The 11150-nt window shown below is 48.1% G+C and overlaps 1 protein-coding gene across 1 annotated transcript in view; it reads right to left on the bottom strand.

Annotated features, from left to right (window-relative positions):
- LOC124006638 (pappalysin-1-like) overlaps positions 1-11150 on the bottom strand; it is a 136539-nt gene that overhangs the window by 47159 nt on the left and 78230 nt on the right.

Raw genomic sequence — 11150 nt, 5'->3', positions numbered from 1 at the left:
AGGAAGGGCACAGAGGTGAGGCTGTTTGTGTTGTTTGTTGTCTCTCTTCACAGTGCAGAGGGGTCATCTGAGACCAGTAGAAGCTGGTGAACCACGTTGGAGCTGGCGATGGGCCGAAAGAGTACAGACACAGGCACAAGGACAGTTTCGCAAGGATGCCAGTGAAATCTGACACCTGTAACCAGAGACGTCCACCCAGAGCTAGACAACCCAGCTGCGGTGATGAAAACTACCCAGAAGCCCTTCAGGCAATCTATCTGTCCCCTGGATCTGCCGATGTGACAGTTATGGCTGGGCAGAGGAGGGAGCTGAGGTGGTAAAGACCAGATGGCCTGCTCACAAAGGTTCCCAGCCACCCGTGTGTTTCTGTTGTTTTTTGGTGATATTCTTCATGGTGCTTCTCCCTTAAATGCACTGGGGTCTGCCAGTGTCTTGTATTGAGAGTTGCTAGGGCTCCTCTTCCTGCTGCTGACCAACCAGAGTGAATATTGCACAGGTGACAGCCAACACGGGCCAAACCAATGACTTATTTATGTAAACACAGGTGGCACTGAGTCCCCCCCCTGCCCCCCACCACCGGGTGTTTTTATAACACCCCACCGTTTTCAACAGACAGAGCCAGCACAGTGTAATCACATGCCAAACCTCCAATGTCCTGTCAAACTAGTCCAAATAAGATTTGTCATTCATTTGATTTGGTCATTAGGTTGTAAGTATAGCCCGCAACCTCAACCAAGGACTAACCCTTTAGGTAGGAGGTGTGTGGGTGCGCTTGTGCTTGCGTGCGTATGTGTGTGTAGGAGGGCGACGAAATGTGTGTGTGTGTGTGTGTGTGTGTGTGTGTGTGTGTGTGTGTGTGTGTGTGTGTGTGTGTGTGTGTGTGTGTGTGTGTGTGTGTGTGTGTGTGTGTGTGTGTGTGTGTGTGTGTGTGTGTGTGTGTGTGTGTGTGTGAAATGTGTGTGTGTGTGTGTGTGTGTGTGTGTGTGTGTGTGTGTGTGTGTGTGTGTGTGTGTGTGGTGTGTGTGTGTGTGTGTGTGTGTGTGTGAGGTGCGTGTGAAATGTGTGTGTGTGTGTGTGTGTGTGTGTGTGTGTGTGTGTGTGTGTGTGTGTGTGTGTGTGTGTGTGTGTGTGTGTGTGTGTGTGTGTGTGTGTGTGTAGGAGGGCGACGAAATGTGTGTGTGTGTGTGTGTGTGTGTGTGTGTGTGTGTGTGTGTGTGTGTGTGTGTGTGTGTGTGTGTGTGTGTGTGTGTGTGTGGGAGTCTAAAGCGTGAAGCACACAGAGGACCACATAGCAGGGTCCTTGCATCATGGAGTAAACCACAGGAGAGCAGCCAAGCAAGGCCTCTAACATCAGCAGCACACAGGGAAAAATACACCAATAAAACAAATGGCGGACAATAAAAGGAAGAACAACTCTGGAGTCGAAACCTAGAGCCCTTTTGTTTGCGCTCCTTTCGTTAATGGCAGTAAAAAGTCCTCTGCCCGCGCCGATCGACTAAATTGCTTGACTACAGCGACAACATTACGGCACGAGTTGTTGACAAAAGACTATTTTAGGTCTCCGAGTTGCAAGAGAGAGGGAGAGAGAAAGAGAGACAGAGAAAGAGAGACCGAAAGTTAGAATGAAGCATTTACAGCTTTATAAAAGATGAGAATAACATTGCCTTGGTGATTACAACCTTCTGCAGTTTCGTCACCATTGTATCAGCGTAAAGGCAAGGCCATGTGATCACAGACCGCTTTTACTGACACGTCTCAAGGGGGGCTTGCTATATGTGTAAACAGAGGGAGGGAGGGACAGACGGCACCCGTTTCTCATCCTCAAACACTGCTCCCCCTTCTTGTCCCCTCCACTCCACCCCTCTTCACCTCCTGTGTCCCTTCAGTCTCTGCGCAGCTCAAACTGGGTGTTTGGAAGTTAATTACAAGCAAATAACCTAAAGCCTACGGTTCCCTGAACAACACAGCAGCAGCATTGAGGAAGGTGCTCTAAGCTCTGCGCTGTTGTGTTTCCCCCCCTCTAACCCTCCACCGGTCCTTAATTCAGACCAGCTGTCTGCTTACGAGAGGTGACATGGCAGACAACAGCCAGCCCCCGGTCTGCAGACACATGCTGTTGTTTGTAAATCACCACTTAAGATAAAAGGAGGAAAGGAGAGACGATGGGAGTCAGGCAGCAAGCAGAGCAATCTCATTGTGTGTGTGAGAGAGCGAGAGAGAGAGAGAGATCCCAAGGATGCAGGTTGGCTGCCCTAACCACCACACGAGAGCTCCATTTGAAGGCACTTGCAGCCAGGGCAATAATTCAGGGTTGTAGAGAGGGAGGGAGGGAGGGAGGGAGGGAGGGAGGGAGGGAGGGAGGGAGGGAGGGAGGGAGGGAGGGAGAGCAGGAGAGAGAGAGAGATGGGGCAGGAGAGAGAGCAGGGGAGAGAGAGAGAGAGAGAGATGGGGCAGAGAGAGAGAGAGAGAGAGAGAGAGAGAGAGAGAGAGAGAGAGAGAGAGAGAGAGAGAGAGAGAGAGAGAGAGGCAGAGAGGAGGGAGGGAGGGAGGGAGGGAGGGGGAGGGAGGGAGGAGAGAGAGAGAGAGAGAGAGAGAGAGAGAGAGAGAGAGAGAGAGAGAGAGAGAGAGAGAGAGAGAGAGAGAGAGAGAGAGAGAGAGAGAGAGAGAGAGAGAGAAAGCTTTGACTATGTACAGACTTAGTGAGCATAGCCTTGCTATTGAGAAAGGCCGTCGTAGACAGACATGGCTCTCAAGAGAAGACAGGCTATGTGCTCACTGCCCGCGAAATGAGGTGGAAACTGAGCTGCACTTCCTAACCTCCTGCCCAATGTATGACCATATTAGAGAGACATATTTCCCTGAGATTACACAGATCCTCAAAGAATTTGAAAACAAATCAAATTTGGATAAACTCCCATACAGTATCTACTGGGTGGAATTCCACAGTGTGCCATCACAGCAGTAAGATTTGTTACCTATTGCCACAAGAAAAGGGCAACCATTGAAGAACAAACACCATTGTAAATACAACCCCTATTTATGCTTATTTATTTTCCCTTGTGTACTTTAACCATTTGTACATTGTTACAACACTGGATATATATATATATATATATATGACATTTGTAATGTCTTTATAGTTTTGAAACGTCTGTATATGTAATTTTTACTGTTCATTTTTTTTGTTTATTTCACTTTTGTATATTATCTACTTCACTTGCTTTGGCAATGTTAACACATGTTTCCCATGCCAATAAAGCCCCTTGAATTGAATTGAATTGGATTGAGAGAGAGCAGGAGAGAGCATTAGCCACAGCCAAGCTGGGAGTACAGGCAGGCACCAACCATAGCACCAACCTCACCTTTACACCAGACGCACACATCCGGGAGTAGAGAGAGGTCCCAACCATAACAACCAACCTCAGCCTTAGACCGAAACACACAGTCAAGATGGAAGAGACAGGGCCCCAACCATATCCTACCAACCCCAATCTCAGGTTTATAGCTATAAACACACAGTCAGGCTAGCTGGAACAGAGAGACGGAGAGACCCCAGCCTAACCCCAAACCCAACAGTAACCTCAGCCACCCAAGAGCAGCCCACTCTTGCTGCAGAGTGATGTCACACTTCCTCTTTCTCTCTAACCATCCTGCAGAGGAGAGTACCTGCAGCATCTCTCGGACTACACATGTCTGCTTCAGTTCATCAGTTGAAAATAGCCCATACCTGTAAATCTTTAACATTGATATGTATAAATGGCATCTCAACAAGCCCAAAACATTGATGTTGCTTCTCAACAGAACAGTCCACATTCTGCTCCCTGTGTATTGTAAACGCAGCTCATGAAAGGCCTATTCAGGGCGAGGGGTGACCCCATTTGGCCTCTCAGGATTGGTCATGAAAAGTGAAGCTTTGGAACACGGCGCCCTAGCTGACTACCCCTGGTTTCCTCTCTGCCCGTCTGCCCCTCCCTCATGTACACTGGATTCAACACACATTACAGCACGTTTGGGGAGCGGATGTTTCTTATTTGGCCACGGCTCCCAAATGTGTTTATTTATTCAATCGAAACACATTCAGTAAACAGCTGCTTGGCTTCTTTTTCCTTTTCTTCTTTCTTCATTCCCCGCTTTGTTTTGTGAAAACTAGCATAAATTAGAGCTCCATCGGGCAGGAAGAAGTGAGCATCTGTGAGACATTTTGCGGGTCGAGTCCTGTGCGAGGTTCAAAACACCATCGTTTACTGGATGCTGGTGAGTGCCTGACGTGTGAGGTAATGTCCTGTCGAAGAGGAGAAATGGCTCCACGGCCCCACCCTTACAGCCATGCGCACAGTCCCATTGGCCACTGAGCTAATAACGGCGTCGCTCCAGCCTCCACATGCTCAGCGAGTAAGCTGAGGGCAAAGCAATAGTGTGGTCCACCTACTCCCCTCATCTCAGACCTAAGCAGTGGCTGGTGCTGAGACCACAGGAGCAGGGTTGGTGGGTGCACCAGTGGCAGGCCAACCAGCCGATCGCAGATTGATTCAGATGGCAAGGGATTCCTCGGGCCTGGCTTTTTCTGTCAAAATTCCACCCTCACATCAATGTCCTTCACTCGACGGGTCCAACACTACGTGTTAACAGCTCAAAATGTAAATGGGGGCTGCTGATACCTCCAGAACCCGACCTGATGGGTTTACCAGATGGTCCCCTTAATGATAATTGAAATGGGAGAATGCTGGAACGTCATTCGTTTTTATTTTATGTTACCACATGCTTATGTCACTGTCTGCGAGCCTGGTGAGGAGTGTGGTTTGGAATGAGTTTATAGCGCGAGGGAAACACGGTCTTCCTTGTAGCTCCTCAGTGAGAGAACGGCACGGAGCTGTCAGCTACCGCTGGTGTGTGTAGCTGCCTGCACACGCTGCACTTCTGGGACTCGGAAACAAAACTACTCCGGTGATCGTTTCCTGGTTTTTACACTCTTTTCTACTCCTCCTCTTCTCTCATGTTCTTCTCTCCTGCTCTTCTAGTTATGGTGAGTTACCTGAAGGGCTGCGCTGTCTTAGATTCCTGCGAGACGGAAGCTTCCATAACTCCATGCCAGTGCACATATATTTGTGTGATGTGTTAAATGCCTGGGTTACAGCGTCCTATCCAGGTGATTATTTGTGGCGTCATCGGAACTGCTCCTAAAGTTATCCTGTAGTCTGCCTGGGATCCATTATTGAAAGACTGGGGTTCTCTAGGGCTCTGGACCGGGGGTTGCGTCAGAGATTGCTGGGCAGCATCCATCCCCTGAGAAATCACCTGGCTCAACATTAAATGGTTTACTGTAATATGCGCTGCTGGTTGCTAGCTCTGATCCAAATTCCCCAATGAAATTACCCCCCCCCCCAGATTTAACCCAGCTAAAATAATTATCCCATGGTGTTACTGTGTGTGAACATTATGTTCCTCTGCACAAAGTCAGCAGTGGTACATGAAATCCTCGGGGACCACCACTATAATCCTGTAGCTGCTGCTGCTGGACGGACTAACTGTGTGGGCAGTGTGTGTTTGTGTGTGTGTGTGTGTGTGTGTGTGTGTGTGTGTGTGTGTGTGTGTGTGTGTGTGTGTGTGTGTGTGTGTGTGTGTGTGTGTGTGTGTGTGTGTGTGTGTGTGTGTGTGTGTGTGTGTGTGTGTGTGTGTGTGTGTGTGTGTGTGTGTACATAGATGTGTGTGGTCCATGGGAAAGCAAGGACATATACGTTAAGGAGCCTGCAAAAGCAGCCCCTCAACACTGGTCTTGTATATGCATCGAGTTATGACATAAACATTGTACAACAAAAGATGAAGCTTGCAGTAGAGATGAATTGGCCAAGAAAGACATTTAAAAAGTTCAAGGATGCAGATGTGGGTCACAGGAGGTTGGTGGCACCTTAATTGGGGAGGATGGGCTTGTGGTAATGGCTGGAGTGGAATGAGTGGAATGGTATCAAATTACATCAAACACATGGTTTCCATCTGAGTCTCAGTCTTAAATCATTTTCCACACATGGTCTGTGCCTGTATTTAATTTTCATGCTAGTGAGGGCCAAGAATCCACTCTCACATAGGTACGTGGTTGCAAAGGGCATCAGTGTCTTAACAGCGCGATTTGCCAAGGCAGGATACTCTTGAGTGCAGACCAATCCAGATATCTGGCAGTGGCTTCTGATTAAATATGAAAGGGATAACGAATCCAGTTGTTTGTGTCATCCGTTTCAGGAAAGCACCTGCGTAATTGCGCACCAAACACACCCAGGTGCTTTGCTATATCACATTTGACATTGTCCGTAAGCTTGAGTTCATTTGCACACAAAAAAATCATACAATAATGGAAATACTTGTGTGTTGTACTTGTTACTGCAGACAGAGAAGAGCTCCAACTTCTTAATCATAGTCTCAATTTTGTTCCGCACATTGAATATAGTTGCGGAGAGTCCCTGTAATCCTAGCTTCAGATGATTCAGGCGAGAAAAAAACATCACCCAGATAGGCCAGTCGTGTGAGAAACTCGTCATCATGCACGCGGTCAGACAAGTGAACATTATGGTCAGTAAAGAAAACTTTAAGCTCGTCTCTCAATTTTAAAAAATGTGTCAATACTTTGCCCCTGTGATAACCAGCGCACTTCTGTATGTTGTAAAAGCGTTACATGGCCGCTGCCCATATCATTGCATAGTGCAGAAAATACACAAGAGTTCAGGGGCCTTGCTTTAACAAAGTTAACCATTTTCACTGTAGTGTGCAAAACGTCTTTCAAGCTGTCAGACATTCCCTTGGCAGCAAGGGTCTCTCGGTGGATGCTGCAGTGTACCCAAGTGGCGTCGGGAGCAACTGCTCTCAAGCGTGTTACCACTCCACTATGTCTCCCTGTCATGACTTTTGCGCCATCAGTACAGATACCAACACATCTTGACCAACAAAGTCCATTTGATGTCACAAAGTTGCCCAGTACTTTAAAAATATCCTCTCCTGATGTCCTGGTTCCCAGTGGTTTGCAGAAGAGGATGTCTTCCTTAATTCCCCCCCCCCCCCCCCCCATAAATGTAACGGACACAAACCAGGAGCTGTGTCAGGCCCGCCACGTCTGTTGACTCATCCAGCCGTAACACATAGTTCACTGGCTTCTATGCAAAGCAGTAATTGTTTTAATCTCCTGCCATGTCACTGATGCGTCATGAAACAGTGTTGTTTGATGAAGACAGTGCCTGTATAGTTTTTTGGGCCTTTTCCCCAACCATTGTCCCAGCCATATCCGCTTCAGCAGGAAGAATTAAGACCGCAACAGTGAATGTTTCATTGAGTTGTGAGATAGTACTTTTGCACATATAACACACTGTGGCCGAGGAAAGGCACTACTCCCAATATAAGTGAAGCCCAAATCAATGTCGTTCTCGTCATATTTGCGCCTCTTCGATTGTCCAACGTCCCTGTCTGTTGTTCGGTGCTTTCCCGGGTAAGGGTGCAGTAGCTCTTCATCTGCATCAGATTCACAACTGTCAGTGTCCATGCTAGGTGGGCTAACAACAAATGTAGGATTGTTGATGCTAGCGTTGGATGTGCTCGTGGAAGCAGAGCAACTTGTGTCGTCGACAGGTGCAGGTGTAGTACTGATGGTAGTAGCAGTAATAGCAGTAGAGCTGCTACGTGTCTCTATGGACGCGAGCCGTACTTTTTTTAACCATTTATCCATTTTCGTGCAAACTGAATGAGCAGCAGCTACATTTGGCTACATACTACTAGCGCGTTACTGGAATTCCCGCGAGAGAGTAACGGTTAATGTTATTGGATGTTATTTATTTGACTAGGCTACCTGTATTTGACATTGTTTTGTTATTTTGCTGAACACTAGATGGTTTAATTGACATTTTTGGCAGTGAAATGAGGCTACTCACGCGAGAGAAAAAACTCACCCAAATGTATAGCCCCTTTGGAAAATAAAAATGGACTGTTTGAAAATGTGAAAAAAATAACAACATCTGAATCACATTTGTATTTTATCGTACCCTCGACGGCATTCCTGTTTAGTAATACCTGGTATAAAATGTCATTGTATGCTGTAGCGTTAAGATTTCCCTTCATTGGAACTAAAGGGTCTAGCGCAAAAAATGGAAAACAGCCCCAGACCATTATTCCTCCTCCACCAAAATTTACAGTTTGAACTATGCCTTGGAGCAGGTAGCGTTCTCCTGGCCAGATGGTGAAGTGTGATTCATCACTCCAGAAAAAGCATTTCCACAGCTCCAGAGTCCAATGGTGGTGAGCTTTACACCACTTTAGCCAACACCTGGCATTGATTCATGGTGATCTTAGGCTTGTGTGCAGCTGCTCAGCCACGGAAACCCATTTCATGAAGCTCCCAACAAACAGTTGTGCTGACGTTGCAGAGGCAGTTTGGAACTCGGTAGTGAGTGTTGCAACCGAGGAGAGACAATTTTTATGCGTTATGCACTTCAGCACTCTGCGGTCCTGTTCTGTGAGCTTGTGTGGCTGTGTGCTCTGCAATTGGTGTGGCTGGAATAGCCGAATCCACTTATTTGAAGGGGTGTACACATACTTTGGCCATGTAGTGTATGTGCGCGTCTAAAGTGCTACACTTCCCAGTGTTACTGGGTTTAGACATTATTCGCTAGGATCAAATTGATAGCAGACATAATCCATTAACAAACTGTCTGAGGTCTTTAGGGAAGGGAACCGGGCTAAGTGACGAAAGCACAGCACACAGTACAAAGAAACACTGTCTGCCTTCTTCCTCTCCTCTCTGTCTGTCTGTTTCTCTTTCTCTCCCTCTCTTTCTCACTGTCTGTCTTTGTCTCGCATTCTTTTTCTGTACCTCGTTCTCTTTGTTATTCCTTCATCTTTCATTCTCACACACTCGCTCTCGCCCTCTCTCTCTCTCTCTCTCTCTCTCTCTCTCTGTCCCTCCATCTCGTGTGCCCTTTGCACATTCTCAGGGTGCAAGACATCTCAGTGGAGTGTCACTTTCACATTCATTCTGGATGCAGTAAGTTCCCCTCCTGCACAATCGGCACACTGTGCAACCGACATGATAAAACTGATGGAGAGAAGAAAAAAACTAGGAAAGAAAATCAAACAGAACGTGGGCCCTGCCCTCCAACAGCCTGCGGGAGCTATAAAAGTCAACAAGCGGACCCGGTAGCCATGCTCAGTGGCCCTCTGATAGATGCGTGTCACTCTTGGCAAGGGAATGGCTGATTTCTTTCCGTGGGGAGAAAGAATGCAGGCTACTCAGCTCTCAGCTGTTACGCACAGTGGCGGTGTATATTTTTGTTCCTAAGTACAAGGCTTTCCATGCTGCGTTATATCATTTCTCTGCCCGTTTGGGCCCGACGGCCAGACTGATAGACAGTGTATGCATCTACAGGGGGAATGATTTCTGTTCCTCATGTACTGTACTGTATGGCCCTGGTGCTGGGAGGGTGTTGCTCACCCAAAGGGAGGGAGGAAGCTGACAGAGTTTATCTCAATGTGGCAGATGTGTGGATGAGAAGGATCCACCGTTGACTTGCTTGGCAAAGTTTGCCCTTAACTTCCTCTATGAAGTTAATCTATTCCACTGTATCTGTTCAGGTGCAGACATGCAGAATGTTACGTGGCCCGACACCACCCGGACATGGTGGAGGATACAACAAGTGTGGAAGAAAACAACAACAAGAGTGTTTAGAGCCAGGAGCCTTCCACAGTTACCCACGCTAACTGACACCCAAACATATTTCTATATCGTGAAGCTCCACCTCATAGGGGGAATGCACTCCTATTGGTTTAGCCCACTGCCAGCCAATAGCCTGAAAAGAAATGATGCACTTGCGAAACTGAAGAAGATTCAAGACATTCAAGTCCCTAGACCTTGAGCAAACTACAACAAAAAAAACAATTTTAAGAGCTCTGTGTAGCTGCCTCACACTTTTTTGGCAACCCAGAGTGGCGGTCAGGACCCCCCCCCCCCCTCTCAAGGATGTACTCTCGGTGGTCTAAGATTCTGTGGGCTTCTCTGAGAGCTTCTCATTATCATCAATATTGATTATAATGACAGTCGATGGGGATACCGGTGACTTCTATGGAGCAGTTGCCAACATTGACCCAGGGATTGGGGGATGGGAGGCATAGCAGTGGAACTGCACTGTTTAAGGATGTGGATGACGCTGGCTCTGACATTTCAGCAGCCCAATCGTCCACTCTCTCGGCCTCTCTGCGCCTCAAAATGTTGTGGCTCATTAATGGGACCACCAAGCGACTTGGGAACCCCCCTCCATCTGCCTCACCAGCCATGGAAACAGACCGCTTGGCTTCCGCCACAACTCTCGCTCAACAGTTATGTGGAGGGCTCCTGGGGCTCGCCGTTGATGGCAAAAGCGCTCTCGAAGTCTTACGCGACAGTCACTACGGTGGAAGGATGGCAGGGGGCTATCGCCCACAGCATCCCTCAGCCATGGCCACTTACCTCATTCTGAGTACAAGTTATTGGAACATCATGAAGCCCTCTCTGCCCATGCTGAAGAATCGTTTCACGGTGCAGATGGCAGAGACGAGCTACACCAGGGGTAGGCAACCCAGGTCTTTCAGCCAAGGTTGACTACCCCTGAGTTACACGCTCGGTGCACATGCTGTGCCATAACAGCCATTAACGAGGCTGACAAAACCTGCTCAAAGCCCCCAAGCTACTAACCATTTTGGTTATTTGAAGGAGGAGAAGTAGCAGCTGTCCAGACACCTGCCTCTGGCCAATGTGTCGGTGCCCCACCAACAGTCGGCTCTCTCTGCTTCTATCTCAATGAACGCCCGGCCTGGATCTGTGGCATATCGTCGAGCCATCAAACGGCGTCCCCCGGTGCATCTGTGACAGCCTCCATGTCTACACCAAGGCCAGTGGCTGCCCCGTCTGCCCGGCAGCCGAGAACGAGCCCTGAGGTTTCTAGATGTGACTCTGCATCTAACTGGATGCGGATGGAGCATAACAAGGATTTGATGACCAGTTGTTCTGTCGTTCAGCCTCTTTCTGTTGTCTACCCCCTCTCTGTGATTTATCGTCTACTGTTATCAGCATGATACAGGGTCATTGGGACTGTCCAAGACCGTCTACCCTTTGCGTTGCTCTGTGGAGAGTGTTCTCTCTTTCC

Source organism: Oncorhynchus gorbuscha, linkage group LG20 (genome assembly GCF_021184085.1).
Source record: "Oncorhynchus gorbuscha isolate QuinsamMale2020 ecotype Even-year linkage group LG20, OgorEven_v1.0, whole genome shotgun sequence".
Lineage (NCBI taxonomy): Eukaryota > Metazoa > Chordata > Actinopteri > Salmoniformes > Salmonidae > Oncorhynchus > Oncorhynchus gorbuscha.
Note: the sequence above shows the minus strand (reverse complement) of the source record. Positions and strands in the feature narration are given on the sequence as shown.